Consider the following 22,907-nt stretch of genomic DNA (forward strand, 5'->3'; position numbering starts at 1 on the left):
GGGCAACCACCGCGGCCAGGCTTAGATCACTAAACGGCTTAGGCCAAAAATGGCTTCTCTTACGTCAAGAAAGCCATGCCTGGTTCTCTTTCTCGAGGGACCCCCTACTCTTACAACTTACAATGCTTACAACTGCTCAAGTCATTCTCCACAGTTTAAGCCACTGACCAGCACAGGGCTTTTCCCTTGGCCCTCAGCACTGGGTGGGGAGCCCTGCAACTCAGGAGGCTTGGGAAACAGGGTGAAGTGGAATCACCTATCAGAGCCAAACAGGACTGTCCCAGGAGGAAATACAGCAGAGACCTGCTCAGGGTTGGGCAAACAGTGACAAAGCTGGGGCGAAGCCACTCACTGGCTGGGCTGATTCAAGGAATGTCAAGCCATCCCCACATCCTCAGACGTGTCCCCATCTACCTGCCACAATGTCCAGAATTCCACCACTAGATTTAAGTTTCTGCTTTTAGCATGCATTCCTGGGAGGGTCGGGGATTCTGCCATCTCAGCCACGTAAACGAGGTCTGGATTTGCATGTCAGCCAAGGACGGGTCACGAGGGGGTCACCAGGGTGTGTACATTTTGGTACTGGGAGCATTTAGAAGCAGCAGTGCTGCCAGGAAAGTAGGCAGCCTGCCAACGCTGTTCTCTGTGACAGGAGTCCACGGAATCGAAGACCTCAAGGCAGCAGTGACCTCACAGATAAACCCCAGGGCAGGCACTGGAGCTGGTTATCTGGGACAGGAAGTGGCTATGGGAAGCCTGAACCGATGCAAAATCCCCTCTCGACAGCTGCAGAATTTCTCCAAGGACCCGGTCTTCACAGAAATGAGGTTACTGGGGCACCTCACCTGTGGGGAACATTTGGGGAACTCCTTGCGGGTTCACTTGGGGCAGGCACTTAGGGGATCACATTATGGCAAACACGCATCACACATGCCACCATTTGTCCCAGCACGTGGCAGACATTGCTAATCCATCACCACACACCTGCGGATTCCTTCCCTCAGTGTTCCAGGTAGTCACGACTAATCTATCAGAATTCACCCAGGAGGTGAGATGTAAATGGCTGTCGCTGGCGGAAGAGCCATTCCTGAGCGTTGGGCAAAAGAAACGTCTACACTATCCTTGCCCCTCGGGAATCACAGGGTTAGGATTCCTCAGGTGAGGAGGCAGAGGATCAGGAAGGGAGTGAGACCTGGCCAAGGTCACGCAGGGCATTTGCAGAGGAAGGAGGGTGGGGCGCTCTGGTCTTCCCATTCCTGGCCCAGAAGCCTGTGACTGGACAGTTGTTCTGGGAGACAGAGCGCACGTGTGTGTCGTGTGTCCACACGCCCAGCAGAAGCAGCCATTATACCCCCTCATGTCAACAAGCGCAGGGGGTAAAGTCCCAGAGTGGTTGGGTTGACCCTATAAAATTTGGGCTTTCTGGGTTCCATGAGCCAGTGGGGCAGCAGTGGGCAGATGCTGGGGAGGCCCAGTGCCTGGAACACGGCTGCAGGCCCGACATGTTCATTTGAGCCTTAGTCTTTGCCCTGTGTCCAAGGCAAACTCCCCAGTCTTCTCACAGAGGCAGCCAGGCCCAGTGCAAGGGACAAGACTTGCTTTAGACTGGTTCTCACTCTGGGCAGGTTCTCTCTGCTCTCTTGGCCACAGATGCCTGATGCATCCGTAAGGAAGCTGACCTGTGGCTTAACTTGGCTGAGCCTCAGTTTCTTCATTCACTAAATGGGGATAATTGTACCTCCCCTGCTAAGATGTCACAAGCATGGGATGAACTAATTCTATATAATGTTCGGCACAATAGGTGCTCAGGGAGAGCAGCTGGAATTACCCGAAGACTTTTCCAGCTCTAAGAGCCCAGCCTGTGGCCCACCCACACCTTCCTGCGGGAAACTGTGTGTCTCACACCGGCTCCGTAGTCACCAGAACCCAAATACCTTGGCCAGCTGTGGAGGGTGAGAAAATTGGCTTCTCTGGAATTTGGGAAAGGGCAAGAGGGATGAGAAACAGCCTAGAAGTTCCCAAACAGCAGCCCCCGGCGTCCCTGTCCTGCGGCCCCCTTTGTGTAGTCGCGGGGAGCGACGGACAGAGGCCCCCTCCCACTCATGCAGGGAATTCCCTGTGTGGCTAGGGACTTGGGGGGGTAAATCAGCAAATCTCCTGCTTGGAAACAGGTTCTGGAAAGAAGTGCCCACCTTTGGCTTCCTAAGGGCCATTCCTGGGGGTCACTGCTCTCTGTGCCCACCCATGTCACACGGGTGATGCCAGGGAAGGGGACATTGGTGAGTGGCACTGGGCGAGAGGGGGAAGAGGTGGCATTGACTGGTCTATAGTGTTTTAAAACAAAAATAATGTAGTTTTAAAATCTTAAAAAGGAGCTGGTTATAAGATAACTCGTAAAACGAAGTTTATATACACTCACGGAAAAAACTGGAAGGAAACATACCAACAGGCTGAGAATGGTTGTCCTGGGTAATGGCCTGGAGGCTGGATTTTCACTTTCTTCTTTGTGCCTTTCAAACTTTTCGACAGTGAGCATGATTTGGATTTGCGTTTATCGTGGGAATAGCAACAACAAAACCTGCTATCTTCAAGTGCAGGTACCCAAAGCCTAGGGTTTGGGCTCCAGCTGTGAGCAGAGGGCCGACTTCCGGACCTGCTCCCCAGGGGGTGATCCCCAGGCTGGGGTGGGGCCGGGTCCACCGCCGGGGGAATAGTGAGATCTGGTTCTCCGTTCCTCAGGCCCGCGGGTGGGGAGAAGGGGACAGGGGACACGCGTGTCCTCCCCAGGCCTCTCCGTCCCCCCGTCCTGAAGGCAGCACACGTCCTGCCAGCCGTGTCACTGGCCCGCCGCTGCCGGCAGGGCTGTGGCTTTGGCCCACGCCCACCGTGGGGCTGCTGACTCCCCGCCTGCCGGGAACTGGGCCAGCGGACGGACGTGGTGACAGGCAGCAGTGACGTTCACCCCCACTTCCTTTCACCTGCCCTGCAGCGTCTGCTGCTGAGTCAGGGTCCCTCTGGGGACAGGTGGTGGGATGTGGCATGGCACAGCAGGATGTGGCGGGACACTCTGGGCGACCCCCCCTCCCGCCCCCGAGGGCCAGGCAGGCTTCAAAGAGAAGCGAGACGCTCCCAGGAAAATCAGCGTGAGCATCCACCTCCCAGTCCTGTGGTTGGTTCTTTGCGGAGTCTCCTCTCGGCCAGGGGGCCTGGCAGGTCCCCAGGTGCTCTGGGCTCTGAGGGCCTCACCTGCAGTCTCTGGGCCCTCAGGGGACCCCAACATTTGCTGGTGCCTTGAGCTGAGCACTTACCCATGTGCCTCGCAGCAGCCCCACAAGGTGGATGTGGTGGCAGGTGCCACGGGCTGGCCGACCTGCCTGCATTGCCCACCCTTCCTTCTTCATTGCCCCTGCAACAGAGACCGGGAGCACGCCAGAGTTTTCCAAAGGGGGATGCTTTTGGCACTGCGGGGAGCAGCGCTTCACGTAAACCTGTTCCAGGCCTTGCGGATGCCCAGTCACTGTAGCAACCGGAAACGTCCCCACACGTTTCCACACAGCCCGTCGCGCTGAGACGCACTGAGCTGACGCTCCGGCCCTCTCCCTCACTCAGGTGGCATCACTGTGGACAATGAGGTCAAGAGCAGGTCTTCAGGGTGAAGGGATTTTTTTTTTTTAATTGAGGTATAGTTGATGTACCATATTGTGTTAGTTTCACATGTACAGCAAAGCGATTCAATTATACATACAAACGTATATATATATTTTAATATTTATTTATTTATTTGGTTGGCTGCCCTGGGTCTTAGTTGTGGCGTGCGGGATCTAGTTCCCTGACCAGGGATTGAAGCCAGGCCCCCTGTCTTGGGAGCGAGGAGTCCCAACCACTGGACCACCAGGGAAGTCTCTGATTCTTTCTTTTGTAGGTTATTATAAGATACTGAATATAGTTCCCTGTGCTATATAGTAAATCCTTGTTTATTTTATATATAGTGGTATGTTAATTCCATACTCCATTTATCTCTCTGCTCCCCTGAGATTTCCTAAGAGAAGAGACAGAAATCCTCTGTGCAAGCTTCCCAACCAACACCAGCAACCACACACATCTGGGCTTTTCCAGATGAGAGAAACAGAGCTGCCATTTTGCCAAAGCCACTGAACACTGGGGTCCTCAGTTACCTACAGCCAAACGCACTCCTAACAGCTACCGATGGAGAAGCAGAGGCACAGAGAGGTCGAGTCACTCACACAAGTTCTCTCCCCTGGTGAAGAATGGAAGTGGGATTCACACCCAGACATTCTGGGTTCAGTGGCCCCACACTAACCACTGAGCTAGGCTGACTCTGAGCCCTGCAGAAGGCTCAGCCCAGTTTCACATGTCGGTGCCTGAGTGCATCTTTCTTCCCCTGAGAAGAGGATTCATTCCTTTCATTAGGTTCTCAAAGCGTTCATGATATGAATAAGAAAACTCCTCCTTTTGTTTATTTTCCGTCCCGCACATTTTCTGGGTAATAAAGGTAAACTCCAAGAAGGGAAATGACTTACCACGTTGGCGACCAAACTGAGATGGTAGCTGGACGTCACCTTCAATCCTGTGCCTTTTCTATTGCCTCCCCAATCCCTTCCTCCCAGCCTTTATGGCCCCACCTCACAAAGGCCTGGATTGGTGCAGTAGCCTCCTCGTTGGCCTCCCTGCCTCTTGTTCTCCACTCTGGACATGGTCCGAGAGGCTCCTATTCAAGGTCTGCTGTGATTCTGCTCCAACTTAGCTCTAAATACTAATGTTTTCCTATGTCTACTGTCTAAAAATAGCCACAGAAATATTTCTGGTCCCACATGGTCTTCTAAAACCTTGTCTCTCCTTCACAGGAGGTGGAGTCCATCTCTCCTCTCCTGGAGAGTGAGCAAGCCTTTGTCGCTGCTTTGATAAAGAAAACACGGCGGGAGTGATGCAGTGTGGCCTCCAAGGCTAGGTCATAAAAAGTGATGTCTTCTGCCTCTCTCTCTCATTCTCTCTCTCTCCATCTCTCCCTCTCGAACTTTGACCCCATCCACCATGTTATCAGAAAGCCCAGGACACAGAGCAGGGCCTCATGTAGAAATTCCAGCCAGAGCCCAGCTCAGGTCTATCTCCAGCAACAATCACCCCACGGGAATGAGGCGGCCTTCAGGGTTGTAGCCGTCTGCTTTCAAGTCCTCCAGCTGAGGCTCCAGATATCATGGAGCAGACACAAGCTGTCCCCGCAGGGCCCTGTCCAAATTCTTGGCCCACAGAATCCATGAGCCTGGTAACAATTGTCTCACTCTCTTGAATAGAATAGGAGACCCCTAAGAGTTTCGACTTGGAGCTGTGGGGAGCTGTGAATGCTTTTGAGCAAGGGACACATGTGACTGTTGTGCTGGGCTAGGAAAGCCTCTGAGGCCACATGCAGAGTGGAGAACAAGAGGTAGGGAGGCTACTGCATCGGTCCAGCCCTTTGTGAGATGGGCGCATCGGAAGGGGAGGAGGGGATGGAGAATAGAAAAGGCACAGGATTACAGGTGAGGCCCAGCTACCATCTCAGCTTGGTCCCCAAGGTGGCAAGTCATTTCCCTTCTTTGAGCTTACCTTTATTACTTGTAAAATAAGTGAGACAAACAAAGAAGTAAATAAAGTTTGTTTCTCCCATTTCTTGGTGTGTAAATTCTCCCTAGTGCTCGAGGCCCAGCCTGTGTCTCGCCTCCCCAGGGTCAGCCCCTTCGGGCGGGCTCTCTCTCCTCCTGAAGGCTCTGGTTTTGCTTCTACCTCTCATGTCTTGCCTTGCAAACATGTTCTGTTTGCTGTATCTGGTTGATAATTCACTTCTATATTGCTTACTTTAATTGCCAGGCAATTTCTACTGCATGACTGTCTCCTCCTTTGATGAGGTTTCCAGTTTCCCTCCTGGGGCACTCAGATGAGAGCTTCTGTAGAGTGTGTACTCAGAGGAGAAAGAACTAGGTTACAGACCTGCTTGTCTTTAACCTGGCAATATGCCACATCATGTGGACCCCACAGCTGGTGGCCTTCCTCCACCAGCCATGGGGTCCACATTGGGCAGCATCAGCTTTTTTTCTTTAATTTTAATTTTTGTCAATTTGATGGGTGAGACATAATATCTCATTGTTGTTTTAATTTACACTTCTCTGATACCAGCAAGGTAGAGCCTCTTTTCTCATACAATTATCGGCCATATGGGTTTCTTTTCCTAGGAGGTTATTTGTTCACAACTTCTGCTGAATTTTTGGTTGGGTTGGTTGTCTTTCCTCTTCTTCTTCTTCTTTCTTCAAAATAAATAAATTTATTTACTTATTTATTTTATTGGCTGTGTTGGGTCTTTGTTGCTGTGCACGGGCTTTCTCTAGTTGTGGCAAGTGGGGGCTACTCTTCGTTGTGGTGCGGAGGCTTCTCATTGCAGTGGCTTCTCTTGTTGCAGAGCATGGGCTCTAGGCATGCAGGCTTCAATAATTGTGATGCACGGGCTTAGTTGCTCTGCAGCATGTGGAATCTTCCCGGACCAGGGATCGAACCCATGTCCTCTGCATTGGCAGGCGGATTCGTAATCATTGCACCACCAGGGAAGTCCTGGTTGTCTTTCCTCTTGACTTGCAGAAGTCTTTTATATATTCTGGAAACAAATCTGCCGGTCGTATGTACCGCAAATATCTCCTCCCAGATTGTGGCATGTTTTTTAATCATGTTTATGGTATTTTTTGTTGAACTGAAGATTTGAATGTTAATGTCATCAGACTCATTATATTTTCCTTCACAGCTGATGCTTTTTGCACCTAAGATATTCTTCCCTTTCAAGAAGCACAAGGAGGCTTTCTGAATTGCTGGTTGCATCCTATTTCTTGGCGTGGGTGCAGGGCAGAAAGCTGGGTTCACTTTGTGAAATTTTATGGAGTTGCACGCTTATAATGTGCACTTTTTGAATGCATATGGTAATTAACAAAAGGTTGGTTTAAAAAAAGAAATCATTCCTTACCCTGAGGTCATAAAAATATTCTCCTAGATTTTCTTCTAAATGTGTTAAAAATTTCATTATTCACATGTAAGGCTGGAATCCACCTGGAGTCGTGTGTGTGGTGTTAGCTGGGGATCTAATTTTACTTTTTCCAGATGGATCACACTTGTCCCAACACCATTTATAAAAGAGTCTGTCTTTTCCCCACTGGTTGGTGATGACTCCCTGTCATACAGCAAATTCTCATTTGTGCACAGTTCTGCCTCTGGGCCCTTCTTCTGTTCATTTCATCTCTTTATAGCCTGGTGCTGAAGCTGGTCTGCTTCATTTCCTTCAAAACTTTTAATATTTTCTAGGACCCAATGGAGGACTTGAGGACAGGAAATGGTGGAGTCAGAATGATGCTGTGTCGGATTTTACAGTCCAAGGCCAAAGGGTCAAGAGGCCAGTTGGTGGAGGCTGCAGCATCCAAGCCAGAGGGGAGTTGCTTGGCGGAGGAGTAGGCTGATGTTGGATCTGCAGTGGACATAAAGCAGATGGGATTTGCTGACGGATCAGAACAACTGGGGATCAAAGATTTTTTTTGGCCAAAGTAGCTGGTGGTGCCATTTGCTGAGATGGGAAGGCCTGGGGTGAAGCTGACAGGTGGGCCCTTAGAAAGTGCCTGACATATATACTCTAATAGGTATAAAATAGATAAGTAGTTTTAAAAAATTATTTTCAAAAAATATTTTAAAAAAAAGGTCCTGACAAATGACTGTCTGAATGAATGAATGCGTGAGTGGGGGGCTGGTGGAGGGAGTGAGCCGGCGGGGCAGTCCCACCTTCTACAGCCCTTCCATTTGATTCCTTAGGGAGTTTTAAGCACCACCCTCCTTGTTTCACATCATCAGTTGTTTCAGCACATGTGTCATTTCTCCAAAGCAGGGCTATCTTTGCTGGGGGGGAGGGACATCTTCCCTGCCCATGTGGTGGCACCTCCCCACGCCCACCCTGGTGCAGGGCCCCCAGATTCTTGGTCCCAGGACGCTGGCTTCCAGACCCATAGGAGGCCTGAGGCACCCAGGGAGCACTGAGTTGGCCCCTGAGGCTGCAGGACCAGCTTTGTTACTCACCTCCCTTCTCAGTCAAGGAAGAGGCCTGGGTGAGTGTCCCTGTCATGTTGGCAGGGGGCGGGAGGGGGGCGGGGTCTGTGCTATTTGCCAGGGTGAAGGAGGGAGCCCTGGGCCCCATGAGGTCATGAAGGAGGCCCCGCTGCGTGGAGAAGCTCACAGCCTGGGAGGCGCTGCTCAGTCCAGGGCGGGGGTTTTTGCTTTCTTTACAGCCTGCTTCAGGCTCATCATCCCCAGCTGTTATGAAAACACCTTTAGTCCATAAAACGTGGAAAATTGCATCTGTGCACTCAAGCTGAGTCATGTCTCTGAGCAAGCCTTCAGCCCGGGCAGTGTTTTGGGCCAGGCCCAGGGTGGGGCTCTGTGTGGGTCTGTGTTTAGCCTGTGGGCAGCCCCAGGTGGCCTGGCCGGCCAGCTCAAGCCCCAGCGCACAGACTTCACCCATTCATTGAATCAAAAACGATTTTAAGCCCCTGTGTATGCTGAGTGTGAAGCCCTGTCACCAGGATGGCTGAAGAGTGGGGAGGGACCCCTGGGTTCTCAAGTCCCCAGAAAACTTTGGGGGTGTGTCAGGGGCAGGGTAGGGGGAAAGATGAGGAAGAGAAAGGGAAGGGAGCGTCTCACCTGGGGGTGGGAAGGCCAGGCTCCACCCGGGTCCTGCGCTGCCTGTGCACCTGGGAACCCTTGGCCTGAGCACTGTGCATCTCACCACAACCCTGGCCAGGGCTGACCTTCCTGCTGGGGCCTGCAGTGGCTCTTGGCTGGAAAGGAAGGAGGGAAGAGGGCGGGAGAGGAGAAACCAGTCTTTCTTAAGCAACTATTTCATGCCAAGCCCTCGGCTAAGCTTGTTCTTAGGGCCTCACGCCTGGTCTCTAGAATGCTGGCCGCTTGCCGGCTGCAAGGCCTTGGGCCGGTGACTTCACCTGCAAAGCATTCTGTCCTCGTCCGCCTCATCTTCCTCATCTGGCCTCAGGATTGTTGTGAGGATCAAGTGGGAGTGATGCAAAGGCACAGTCAATAAATGGCCCTTGGTGTTTTTATGAATAATGATGACGGTTCGCATTTATTGAGTACACCCCCGTACCAGGCTCTTGCTTAGTGTTTTCCCACAGTAACTCATTTACACCCCCAGTAACTTTGAGGTGAGTTTAGTCCCATTTTATAGATGAAAACATAGAGGTGCGGAGACATTAACTTGTCCAAGGCCACACAGGAACACTAATGCTGGAGCCAGAATTCTGACCCAGGTGATAATAATTTATGTATTATTAAATACATCAAGCCAGTTGGATTAAATTGGTGTTTCTCAATGTGAATTCTCCAAAATCTTCTCCTTTGCTCCATTTAAAAACTTTGCTTCACCATCCGATAAGCATGGAAGATGCTGGAACACAGCATTCTCCTTCTGAGGGAGTCATAGGGCACTCTGATACATCAAAGGCTCTCAGACATGCTGTGATGAAAAAGGAAAAAGCGAAGAACCTGTTTATGTTTAACCCAGCATTTCCAAGCTTGTTTGCTCTCAGTGCCTTATTTCTGAAATGCCCTTAATAGGATAAAGCTGGGAATGTACACATTTTCACGAGGCTCTGCTGAACTTCCACTGCTACATCACAGGTCTTTTGCTGTCTTATGGGGTCGCCTGGTGGACCACCCTGGTTTAAGGACCCTGTATTGTTGTTCCTTTATTCTCTCATTCATTCATTCTACAAATGTCTCTTGAGTTCTCAAAGGCACAAATGACAAGTAGAGAAGATGCAACTTGTATATTTATTTGTCACACCGCATGGCATGCAGGATTTTAGTTCCCTGATAAGGGGTTGAACCTATGCTCCCAGCAGTGGAACCCCAGACTCTTAACCACTGGACTGCCAGGGAAGCCTCAAGAAGGTGCAACTTCTGTTTTAAGAATTTCATAGTCTGATGGAGGAGACAGTGTGATCAGAAGTTGCAGGGACTGGGGCAGCCAAGTGGATGGCACCTACCCCATCTGGAGCCAAGGAGGGCGTCCCTGGGGGAGAAGTGGCCTCAGCAGGTCAGGTGAAGGACAGTTGGGTGGTCAGGGCTGTAGGCAAATCTTTGTACAATCTGTGGAAAAGCTCTGCATTATCTCAACTCTGCAGGACACCCCTGGGATTATCAGATTCCATTCTATAAGGCTATTTTACAACTCTGCAAATTGTAGTAAGATAGAGATGCAAACTAATTCCTGTCTATACTGTAGATTCTGAACCGACCTGTAGAACAGACCTGTAGAACACTAACTGACATCCCCCCTTGGTTTTGCCTCCATGACCACATTCATTTCAGTAGTCCCAATCAATAAACGTGCCTGTTCTTCACATTCTCTTTTGAACTGGGTATAATATCTCCCAGTTCTCTTATCGCTTTAGGAGTATAATAAACTCTTTTTTTTTTACTTTATTTTTTATTTAAAAAAATTTTTTTGGCCGTGTTGGGTCTTTGTTGCTGCATGCGGGCTTTCTCTAGTTGCGATAAGCGGGGGCTACTCTTCATTGCGATGCGTAGGCTTCTCATTGCGGTGGTTTCTCTTGTTGCAGAGCACGGGCCCTAGGCGTGAGAGCTTCTGTAGTTGCGGTGGGCGGGCTCAGTAGTTGTGCCTTTCAGGCTTAGTTGCTCCACGGCATGTGAGATCTTCCCGGACCAGGGATCAAACCCGTGTCCCCTGCATTGGCACGTGGATTTGTAACCACTGCGCCACCAGGGAAGTCCTATAGTAAGCTCTTTCACACGTGTTCATTTTTATATATGTGTGACAGTCATGATTTTACCTCTTTTTAAAAGGATAGTAGAGGGAGGCTCCCCAAGCAGAGGGACACGTGGGCAAAGGCTCAGAGACTTGCTCTTAGCACCTGGCATTGAGCAGCAGGTGGCCTGACTCTGATCCTCACTAGAGCAGACCATCAGGAGCTGCTGAAATGGGCTCGTTTTTCAGCCTCCACTTACAAAGCGTGGAGACGGCTGGAGTAAAACGAAAACATCCTAGTGATCAGTTGCCAGACATTGATGTACGTGGAACCTGGGGACTGCATGGCTCCGTGTCACCTCCTGATTGGCGTGTCTGCAGGGGAGCTGAATGCACTTCTGCAGTGGGATCCACCGCATCTTCTGACACTGCCGTGGACGCAGTCTTCCCTCACCTGTGGTCAGGAAGCAGCCAGTGGGCACGACCATTTTTTTTAATGAGCTCGCCCTGCGCACAGATGCAGGCAAAACTCACCAAGAAAGGAGGTGGGGGGGGGACACCTGAAGTCTTTTGTCTGAAACCAGGCTTGTTAGAATTGCCAATCCTAGGCACAAGAGCCCTTAAGTTAATTAGCTAAAAAAACTCCTGAAATGCACAAAAGAAGGTGAAAGAAACTGGACTCTCTATCTAGGAATGACATCTAATATGTGCGCCATTTGAAGGAATCTGGCTTGGGCTCCTCCAGCCTCCCCCCAAGTGGCCTCAGGCTCTGGGAGAAGGATTTCTTCATTTCTCTTCCTCCTCCTTCTTGTGCATTTGTTGCTGGTGGCTCTGGCTGGAGGGCTGATGGAATCCCCTTTGCTGTCGTCCTCAAGGCTGGGTCCTGCTTGGGGGCCCTCAGCCAGGCATGGCTTTGTCCCCACTCCCCACCGGTGGGGTGCTGTCAAGGTGCTCAGTGGGGCACAGCACTGGGCATCTACGATGTGCCAGGCTCTGTGCTGGGCACCCATGACTCAGATCCACTCTACTGTCTCAGAGCTCACTACCATGCGGAATGGTCAGGGCTGTGGGCACAGAGGAGTCCCCACTGGATGTTCTTGCGTCATTGGGGGACCTCGTGTAGGTAGCTGAGGGGCCAGAGCTGGCAAAGGGGAAGGAACTGGCCATCCAGTCTCAATACCTGCCCAGACGGTCTTCTGAGTTCACGTGGACACTCTGGACAGACTCCCAGGAATGCAGGGTGTGGGGCTGAGGGACTGGGGTGATGGCTGGGCCGATTTCCCTGAAACTGGGTGGTCGCTGCACCTTCCCTGAACCCCTCAGGTCTTCTGCAGGGGTGGGGTCCCTATGTCCCTTTCCTCCCTGGCAGGCAGCCCAGCAGGAACCCCTTTGCTTCCCAAGCTCCACTTCATCATTTGATTTGCATAACAATCTGCCCAGGCCAGCTCTGTATCTTGTGCACCCAGGGCTGGAGCCCAGCACTGCCTTTTGGCCAAAAGAAAGCCAACCAGGGCTTCCTATGTGGCTCAGTGGTTAAGAATCCGCCTGCCAATGCAGGGGACAGGAGTTCGATGCCTGCTCCAGGAAGATACCACATGCTGCAGGGCAACTAAGCCTGTGAGCCACAACTATTGAGCCCATGTGCTGCAACTACTGAAGCCCACACGCCTAGAGCCTGTGCTCCACAACAAGAGAAGCCACGGCAATGAGGAGCCCGCGCACCACAACAAAGAGTAGCCCCACTCTTCGCAGGCAACTAAAGAAAGCCCACACACAGCAAAAAAAGACCCAACACAGCCAATAAAATCAATCAATCAATCAATCAATTTAGAAAAAAAAACAAAAAAGAAAGCCAACCAACCAAACAAATCTCTGGCATAAGGAAAGGCTATTGGTGGTTCCTGGGCAGCCTTTCTGTGGAACTGGTTCTCGGGGACCAGCTGGCTCTGGAGTGAGATTGGGTCAGTCCCAGGTGAGAAGACCTCCTGGAAACTGTGTCCTCCTGGCAAGAGGCCCAGTGTGCCATCTGTGGGGTCTGCAGGAGCCCTTGAGAATTTAGCCTATATGTGCGCACACACGTGCGCGCACACACACACACACACACACACAAAGGGATGTCATCACAAGGGTAGCCATCACAGCACTGCATGTCTTAGCAAGACTAGAAATAACCTGCATGTCCACCAGTGGGGGAGGGGGATCGGGATCCTGGGCATCCATTCCGTGGAGTGCTGCAAGCCTGGGAGAAGAATGAGGGTCCCTGGAGTGTGCTGCCAGGGGAGGGGGCAGCTCCTCTGTGCCCATCCCTCAGAGGCTGCCATAAACCCTGCCGCCAGCGCTCCCACGTCCCCCAGAGCCCCCTCCCCCTGCAGCCTCCCTTGGTGCCCCCTGCGTCACGCTGCTCTGTCCCTGCCAGGCACGGGGGCTGGGGTGGAAGATAACGTGGAAGACCTCAGAGCCAGGTGGGCTGCCCATCCAGCTGTGTGGCCTCGAGCAACCCGTTCACTGCTCTTTGCCTCAGTCTCCTCATCCATAGAATGGGGACAATTTACCTACCTCGAAAGTGAGGTGAGCACCTGGTACATGGAGTAGGGGTCCAACAGAGGTGAATGCGACTTAAGTTTTGCCCAGCGGGAGCTGTGGGGGTGCAGGCTAGAGGCCGGGCGGGGTCGGGAAGGCGGGGGAGCTGTGGGCAGGGGGGAGCAGGGGCTCCGGCTCTGGCCTTGCCTGTCCCACGCTCTGTGTGCGTGTCAGGGGTGCTGAGCCCAGCTCCCCAGGCCGCCCCCACAGCAGACGAGGGGAAGCGTTCCCGCCGCTGTTTCCTGAGGGAGGAGGAGGCACATCAGGCCACACAGGGTGACAGCGCCAGCCCTGCCCCCCCCCCCCCCCCGCCTGCCCTGAGACTCCCCCGGCACTGCTGCGGTGGGGGGGTGACCTCCGTTCACCCGCAGGTGCGGGGGGCTTTTCCCGGGGCTGTGTTTGCTCAGCGAGCTCGCGGCACGAATGGAGAAAATGATTTGCGGGAACTTCTGGGGGAGCTGGTGGACACTGTGTGGGGCGACGCTTCCCAGGGCCGTGAGGGGACGCCGTGGGGGCTGAGCTGGAAGGCATGGGGTTCTGAGAAGTACGTCCCCACTGGTTCCGGAGGCCGGGAACCCAGCCCTGCCCAGGGTCCTCTGTGGTGTCTGATGGGGCCTGGCCCCCGGCACCCACAGACCCTCAGTGGGCGCCACAGGGGATCTCTGTCCCCTCAGGAAAGTTGGACTTTTTCCCCGCGTGGAACGCTTTATCATGTTTCTTCCCTTACTGACTTGATTTCCTCCTTTCACTTCTCCCTCCTGCTTTAAGCTTATATCTCATTGTTATTCTTTTAATAAACCTTATTAAAAAAAAAAAAAGGACGTTCCTGGTGGTCCAGTGGTGAAGACCCCACACGTCCACGGCAGGGGGTGCGGGTTTGATCCCTGGTCAGGGAACTAAGATCCCACATGCCTCAGCATGGCCAAAAAACCCCCCCAACCCCCCCCCAAACAACCCCAAAATACAAATGTACCATGTTTTTATGTTTCAGATGAGGAAACAGTCCGTGAGGACAAAGGATCGGGCTGAGTTCACCCCACGGGTAAGAGGCCAAGGCCCAACATCACCCACACGACTTCCTGCCTCACCGACACCAGGCCCTGGCCGGCACTGGGCCGCAGGGCTGTGCAAAGCAGGCTGGCCCGCCGAGGGTGGGGTGGGAGGTGTGTCAGGAGGGTCCCAGGGGAGGGTCTCTGGAGGTGAGGGAAGGAGCATAGGAAGGGGATTCTAGAGGAGGAAAAAGCACGTGCAAAGGCCAGGTGGTGTGGGGAAGGGGAACTTAGGCCAGGGTGGCTAGGGCGAAGGTGCAAATGAAGAAGGATGGGGTCAGGGCTGCACTCAAGAGGTAGGAGTGTGAGGTGAGGGTAGTGGAGTCAGATGGGGCTCGGTGCCCCCAAGGCTGCAGGGAGGAGAACCCTGGCTGGGCGCATCGCAGATGCTTACCAAGGCTGGGCCGTGCCCCCGGCTGCCTGGGTCCAGGGCCAGATAGAATGGGCGTCTGTTTCACAGGCTTAGGATCTGGGGACAGGGACAGGAACCTCTGGCCAAGGGGCTCAGGAGACAAGCTCAGTGGTTCTTCCAGCCAAGATTGGCTGAAGACCCTGGAAACCAATTCATCGCTTCAGCTCTTCCCAGGATTCAGGTGCCCAGGTGGGGTTCTGCAGAGACTCTGAGTCCTCAAGCTGTCTTCCTAAAAAACCCTTATTTACACTAAAGTAAATAAGGCTTAAAATGTAGTGGTTCTCAACTCTGGCTGTTTAGAAGAATCACCTGAGGTGTGTGTGAAGGTAATGACCATTGTTTTTATAAAAATGATACATGCTCGTTCTCAGACAAAACAAAAGATGCAATCTAGAAAAGTACCGAGAAGGTAGCCATAAATCCCCCCTTTAGACTGCCAGCTTCCTGAGCACAGGATTTTTCTCTCTTCTGTTCTCTGCTGTATTCCCAGCTCCTAAGACTTTCTGGCACAGAGCAGATGCTTTATGCAGCCCATCATCCACTGTTAACATTTGGTGGACATCATCTGCACACAGAGGACTTTGGAGAGACAACGAGGTACAGGTAGAGAGAAAGGTAAATAGGTGGAAATAATTGTAAAACATGGGATTGTGCCACACCTGCTATATTTTAAACTAAAAGTATTTAATTTTAATGGAGTTTAACAGAAAGAAAATGAAAAAATTGCTGAATCTTAAATAATTTTTTACTTTCCACAGAGATATTAGTTCATAATGAATTTCTCTAACATTAAGAAAAAAAAGTATGAAACTCATTAAGAGATTCGAGTCTTAGGGAAAAAGAATAAATCCTTCACTTTGGGCAGGCTCAGTATTTCTTGGGATGAGAAAGGTGATCACTTCCTGTATACACCCTCCCTCCCCATAGCTCCTGACTTTGATGCTAATATTTTCACTTTGTCAAGGTTTATAACACTTATACTCCGTTCTCCAACTGTAATTCTCCTAGTATTTCGTCTTAGTCCTGTATAAATAGCACATTGTGTCACTGAGTTTGGCATTTGGAGTCATCTCTTGGTTGAATCAGGAAAATCTGTGAAGGACTTTTTTTTGGCTGTATTGAGTCTTCATTGTGGTACGTGGGCTTCGCATTGTGGTGGCTTCTCTTGTTGCAGAGCATGGGCTCTAGCGTGTTCAGACTTCAGTAGTTGTGGTGCTCAGTCTCAGTAGTTGTGGCTCGTGGGCTCTAGAACATAGGCTCAGCAGTTGTGGCGCACGGGCTTAGTCGCTCTGCAGCATGTGGGATCTTCCCGGACCAGGGATCGAACCCATGTCCCCTGCATTGGCAGACAAATTCTTAACTACCGCACCACCAGGGAAGTCCCTGTGAAGGACTTTGAATTGGACCAACAGCAACAATAAAAAAGACTGGTGGATGTCCTGTATTTAGGGACTTGTGCTTTTCACCATCTTTGAGCAAATCTAAGTTGTACAAAACCTATAGCAGGGCTTGTCCATCAGAAATGCAAATGGATTTTGTCCAGTGGAATACAAGTGACTGTTGTCTGCGGCCATTGATCAATTTTACACGTATATATAAATTCATTTCACTGTTTCTTATCTGCCAACATATACGTGTGTTGTTCCAATTTTCCTTTGAACCAGATGGAAGATATTACTTGTCCCCTAATTTCTTAATGAATTTAATAAAAATTTTGATGCGTTCATTTTATATTGTCTGATAGTCATGATTTTATCTTTGAAAAAATGGACACTTTTTTTTTCGGCCATGCCGCGTGGCTTGCAGAATCTTAGTTCCCCAACCAGGGAGTGAACCTGGGGCCATGGCAGGGAAAGCGCTGAATCCTAACCACTGGACTGCCAGGGAACTCGCCAAAATGGACACTTTTAACAGTCTGCTAGATTTCATGGCTGAGTACTTTTTTTTCCTTTGAAAAAGGGCTCAAAGGTGTTATTTTCCTCAACCCTTTCCATGTTGTCTATGAATCCAAACAACCTCACTGGGTGTCACGTTCTTGGTTTCCCCCTTTCTGCACCACTTTGAACACTCAGCTCCCTGTCTTCTGGTCCTGAATGTTGCTGTGGAAAAATCTGAGGCTGTCAACCAAATAAAAAACAAACAAACAAACAAAAACCCACAGAAGGCTACAAGTGGGACTTCCCTGGTGGTGCAGCGGCTATGAATCCGTCTGCCAATACAGGGGACACGGGTTCGATCCCTGGTCCGGGAAGATCCCACATGCCACGGAGCACCTAAGCCCGTGCACCACAACTACTGAGCCCAAGTGCCATAACTGCTGAAGCCTATGTGCCTAGAGCCCGTGCTCTGCAATAAGAGAAGCCACTGCAGTGAGAAACTCGCACACCACAACGAAGAGTAGCTCCTGCTCTCAGCAACTAAAGAAAGCCAGCTCGCAGCAACAAAGATGCAACACAGCCAAAAAAAATAATAATAATAATAATAAAATAAAAATAAAGTTTAAAAAAAAAGGCTACAAGTAAGAAAAGAGTTTATTTGGGGCCTTAAGAATTTTAAGTGGGGGGACACAGACTTGGGTGAAACCAAAAGTGTGTTCCAGGGAAGAGGCAGAGTCAGGGGCTTGTAAAGGCAAAAGCCACGAGGCTGTACTCTGACACAAGAAAATAAATATTTGTCCTTAAGTAATTGGCTGTCATGAGTTATTTGAGGGTAAGGGTCAAGTAAGTATCTGGAGTTTCTGGAACACTGGACAGATGTTCTGGATGCCTGTGTTAAGATGAGAAGATTCCATCTGGGCTGAGACGTACGTAATTCACACTCCCTCAATAGCCTCCAGCTCCATTTTAGAGGCCTCCCTTAGCAACACCGACTCCATTTTTGTTTTCCTTTCATGAGGCCAGATTGATTTTTCTCTCCTTTTGTTGTTGGCTTGGTTTTTCCTTGTGGGTGCCTGAAGAGTTGTTTTCTTTATCCTTAAAGTTCAACAACTCTGCCAGATTCAGTGTGTGCCCAGTGTCGATCAGTCTGCATCCCTCTTGTACCCTCTCAATCCACACAGTGGTTTCTCCCTTCGTTTCAGGGAGAGTTTCTCTAAACATTCTTTTGCTTCAGTTGCTGGATAATCTACGTCAGGGACTCCAAGCCCTCTGAGGTGGGAAGGTCTGGGTTGCATAATGATCATCTCTCTAGTTGTTTGAATTTATGTGTCCTCTTTCTCTGAATTCATTGTAATTAGCTCAAGTTTCTCTCTGTGCTATGAATTTGCTTTTCAGACCTGGGCGCTGTGTTGTAACTCAGTTTTTAGATGAGCAATGGTGCTGCTTGGGTCCTTAGTGCGTGTCCTTTCTTCTTCAAGCTCTCTTTATATCTCCTGAAGCTTTTTTTTTTTTTTTTTTTTGGCTACATTGGGTCTTCGTTGCAGTGCTCAGGCTTCTCGTTGCAGTGGCTTCTCTTGTTGCAGAGCATGGGCTCAGTAGTTGTGGCGCACGGGCTTAGTTGCTCTGTGGCATGTGGGATCTTCCTGGAACAGGGATCAAACCTGTGTCCACTGCATTAGCAGGCGGATTCTTAACCACTGCACCACCAGGGAAGTCCCTGATGATATTTTTAAATCATCTCTCTTTTGTGCTTTTTTATATCTGACTCATCTCATTAACTTTTCTCTCTCCTGAAGCTGTTAGTTTCAGGGAAGCTGCCTGTGATCCTCAGCCCCATCCCCTTCCAGCCATGCCCTCATGTGATTTCCTTCCCCTTCCTGGCAGTTGGCAGGGTGGCCTTGCGAGTTCTTTTCATCTTGCTCAGTCAATTCGAGCATCTTCTGCAGACTCTCCACTTCTCACATGGGAACCAGGCTGCCTTCCCCCAGAAGGATGGTTTCGAGAGCTGTGTTGCTTTCAGCCTGCTTTTTGGGATTCCAAATGTGCAACGGTTCGGGGAGACTCCCCCCAACTGAGGCCACCCTTGCTGGGGACTCAGGTCTTCTGTTTCCTGCCATCCCTCACACACCCTGCACAAGAGACCCTCTCTGCCCAGCCAGGCCTGTGTCCTACTTCCATGTCCCAGGCAGCCCGGGATTCGTGAGGATGGAGTGCCCTGGAGGCCATTGCTCTTCTTCGTGCATTGGCTCCTTTTCTTCATAATTTATTGTTGTTGCTCACTTTGTCAGGTATTAGGGTAGGGAGAGTCTTTCTCCCCTCATTCTGCCTTCTAAAATCTGAACTCCCCTCTTAGGCAACCTCTTAAAAATGCAAATCTCCAGGTCCTGCCCACCCAGAGGCCCAGAGGCCCAGAGATTCAGATTCTGTGGGTCTGGGTGGGACCTCTCCTTCCCCATCCCAAGTGGTGTGGGTGTACAGGCCAGGGTTGAGGACTGCTGAGTCTTTTACCAGGGCCATTTGCATTTTTTCAAGTTAAAGGAATGCAGCTCTGATTATGTAAATCACATGGCTATGAACATTTGACAGTTTTGGAATGTCCTAGTGGGTGGGCATATTTGTTCATTCATTCTATTGGTGAGGGCTCTGAGGCCCAGAGAGGGGAAGCGACTTGCCCAAGGTCACCCAGCAAGTCAGCAACAGGTTTGAAGAACTGGAAATGCCAATCCCAGATCTGGGGCTTAGGGATCAGGGTAGCCCAACTTGGAGGGCAGGAAGGTCTTTGCCTGTGGCATGAGCAGCTTTCTTCCCATCTTAGGGCCTCAAAGAGAGGATAGGGTTGTGGCCCTTCCCCTGGGGAACGTAGATCCGGAGTGTCACTGGGGAGGGGAGCCAGGCCAGGAGGCACACCACCAATCCCAGCCCTCCCAGGAGGAGGGACCCCATATCCCCTCATGCCAGCCTCACCCCATTCACCCACTGCCCCACAGACATGCTCTCAGCATAAGCCCGGGACCTGGACGGGACCTTGGGCCAGGTGGCAGGCTGAGCTGTCCTGGTGAGGAAGCAGCATCAGAACAGGTGGGGAATCTGGGATCAGGGCTGGAGAGGGGTCGGTCAGGCCTTTCTGGGAGGGTCCCCCTCTGCCTGGGGAAGGGGCTGCCAGAGCCGTGTGGGTCATAACAGGGCATTGCAGCTTGACCCTGCATCAAGAGGACGGGCCAGGGACTTCCCTGGTGGTCCAGTGGTTAAGACTCCGTGCTTCCACTGTACGGGGTGTGGGTTTGATCCCTGGTCAGGGAAGATCCCGCATGTTGCGTGTCTTGGCCAGAAAAAAAAGAAAAAAAAGATGGGCCAGGACCCTCAGGGCAGCTGGGTCGAGCCGCTCAGGGTGTCTCTAGTGTTGTCAGCCCCTGGCCTGTTCTCATCCTGCCCCACCAGCCTGGTGACATCAGGCAGCTGGGGAGAGTCCAGGGCCCAGCCCCGCCTGGTTTCAGGGCTCAGCTGCCTCAGGGGAGAGCAGGACCCTCTCACAGGATGCGGTGAGGGTGGATTCCTGGAAAGGCACGGGCAGCACGGGCTCCCTGTAATGGAGCTGCTGAGCTTGGAGTAGATCCATTCCACAGGGAAACAAGAAATATTTCACTGGAGTATTTTTGTGGGGAAAAGGAATCTCACCGTTCACCATAATAAAGCTGCCATCGAATGTCTCTCCCCCTCCTCCTCTCCCACCCCCACCTGGAGGCCCCTCTATTGTTCAGCCCCAGTCCTCTGTTTGCACAGCTCTTACCAAGACGGGGGGCTGACAGTGGCCCTGAAGGTGTCCCGGGGAGTGTGTGACTCAGGGAGGTGGCTGTGGCTTGCACAGCACTGGTCACACTCTGGGAAGTCCAGGAAGCGACCCTGTGGCAGGACCACCCTGACCCCATGAGACACAGGAGTGCCCAGGGAGGAAGTGCCAACTCGGGATTCAGACTCAGGCCACCCAGGCCCCAGCTGCTGCTGCAGCCAATCTTGAACCCATCACCACATGCACAGGCTTCTTGGCTCTACAGCAAGCCTGGAAGGATACAGGCCAGGTATCTACTACTGTCCCACTGAATCCTGTTTTTCAGATGAGGAAGAGAGGCTAAGGGAAGCTAAGGGCTCACCTGACTGATATGCCCCAGAGCCTGCACTCACCCTGTTCTGCAGCTCCTTTGGCTATTTTAGCCTGAGCTGCACCATGGACTCCGCACACCTCTCCACTCCCGATCCTCCAGCTGTCCCAGCCGCCCTGTGGAGCATGCTATTTGTTTGGTCTGTGATGGGGCAGCTACACTCCCTCTTCCCTGAGGCTTGTCATCCGTGCCCCCCCCCGCCCCGGCCCCCCAGAGGCTGCAGGCATCTAGTTATTATGGTGAATTGTCATCATTTTTGCCTGAGGTTTTACACTTTCTAATTTGCTCTCATCATCTTTTTGTGTTGTGTCCTCTCCTCACTTTGGAGAAGGCTTGGCTCTCAGGGAAGGAGGTACAGAGCTGAGCTGAGTCCTGGGTCTTGGTTTCAGGGAGCCCCTGTGTGTTTCTAGGAAGAGCTATACTACCTGGGGAGCCTGCTGAGGGCTTCTTCAGCCTCTCAGAGGCAGGGTCTCTTAGCCTTTTAGGGGTGCTGGCCCCTTTGACCCAAGACGTAGCCCTTCTCCCAGAAATCTGCACAGACATACAAAAAGAGTATATACAATTTAGAGGTTTACACACCCTCTGACATCCATCCCTGGATTTTTCAGGGGTTCCTAGAGTCTGCATTGAGACCTCCTATGTTAGGAGGTGCTGTCTGCCAATCTCCAGAACCCAGAATCTGGTTGCTTATGATGATGAGACAGTTGGATGTGTCCATGCCTGAAGGAGGCTTCTTCTTTTTCTTTTTTCTTTCTGTAAATTCATTTACTGCTTTAAAGTTTTTAACTGTTCAGCAGTTACAGGAAATTTTTTTAAATCAGAAAGAAAAATATTTAGATCTCAAATCATCAAAATCATCATACAACAGAAAATTTTAAATTATTCTTGGTTGATCTCTAAAACCCAACCACTTACATGCTCATAATCTTTTTTTTTTAACCAACCCATTTTATCTATTCAACATATGCATCCTGTGTACTTACTAAATATTTATTCGCACTTGTATTTTCTGTGTCAGGTTTACTTTGATGTAGAGCTTCTTAAAAAAAGCTAACTGAATTTGTCCAATGAAAAGTCTCACGTTTTTTGGAAAACCAGTGCTGCTACATTGTTTCCAGATCTGCCTCCAAAGCTGAACTTGGGTGTAGGCAGTTCTTCAAAAAGTTCAAATCCTTCATTGAATTCATTTAGCAACTCTTCCTTGGTCCAATTACATGAGGTTATTAGAAAAAAAGCCTTTCACTTTCAACACCCTGGAGAGAGATTTCACATATTGCTTGCTTTTCTCAATTGCATTGGCAGGATTAAGGCTTATGGCATCTGAAGTCCCTTTGTCAATACAAATAAATCCAGACAGCTTTGTGGAAGGATTCAAACAGTATTCTACCTTCAACTTAATGTTAGATAAAACTTTTTTCTCTATAATACTTCAGAAAGCTGTATTGCAGGAGGGTGATCAATTCCAGTAGTATTAGAGAAACCAAATTTTGCCTCCTACTCTTTCAGTGATCTCAATCCATACTCTTCAAGATCTTCGTTTTCTCCCAGTTTCCCTCGTGTCCTTCTCTATCAGACCAACAAGTTCAACCAGGAAAACACTATTTCCTGTTCCAATATTATACACTGAAGCATCCGATGGAATCTTGTGTTTCTGCGTTCATCTTATTAGTTGAGCCATACTCTCTTCTCCAAACCAGGTTTCTCCTGTATCTCCACATTCTTGGAAAGTTTGCAGTTCTCTCTCATAGCCAGCATCCCAATGCTCTTGGGTGCCCAGCGCAGATGGGGCAAAGCCATCCCCTCTGGGACTGCCCCCTCGGGTGGAGGCTTCTTTTTCTGAGAGAACAATTTCAAAAAAAGGATCAGGTTGAAAATGGCTGAGCCCACTGAGTGAGAGCTACATCCAGTTTATTCACCGGTCAACTTCTGCACAGATATATGCAACAGACAACACAAACATAGGGGGGTTCTCTGCTACAATAACAATGATGCATGTTCAGTAAGTGCCAGGCATGGCTCTTCCTGCTGATC

At 50.7% G+C, this 22,907-nt stretch overlaps 1 pseudogene; it reads right to left on the bottom strand.

Moving 5' to 3' along the window:
• Positions 1 to 13,453: 13,453 nt before the first annotated feature.
• Positions 13,454 to 22,508, bottom strand: LOC130844533 (EEF1A lysine methyltransferase 2-like; annotated as a pseudogene).
• Positions 22,509 to 22,907: the final 399 nt, after the last annotated feature.

The sequence above is a fragment of the Hippopotamus amphibius genome, chromosome 2 (assembly GCF_030028045.1).
Source record: "Hippopotamus amphibius kiboko isolate mHipAmp2 chromosome 2, mHipAmp2.hap2, whole genome shotgun sequence".
In the NCBI taxonomy this organism is placed as follows: Eukaryota; Metazoa; Chordata; class Mammalia; order Artiodactyla; family Hippopotamidae; genus Hippopotamus; species Hippopotamus amphibius.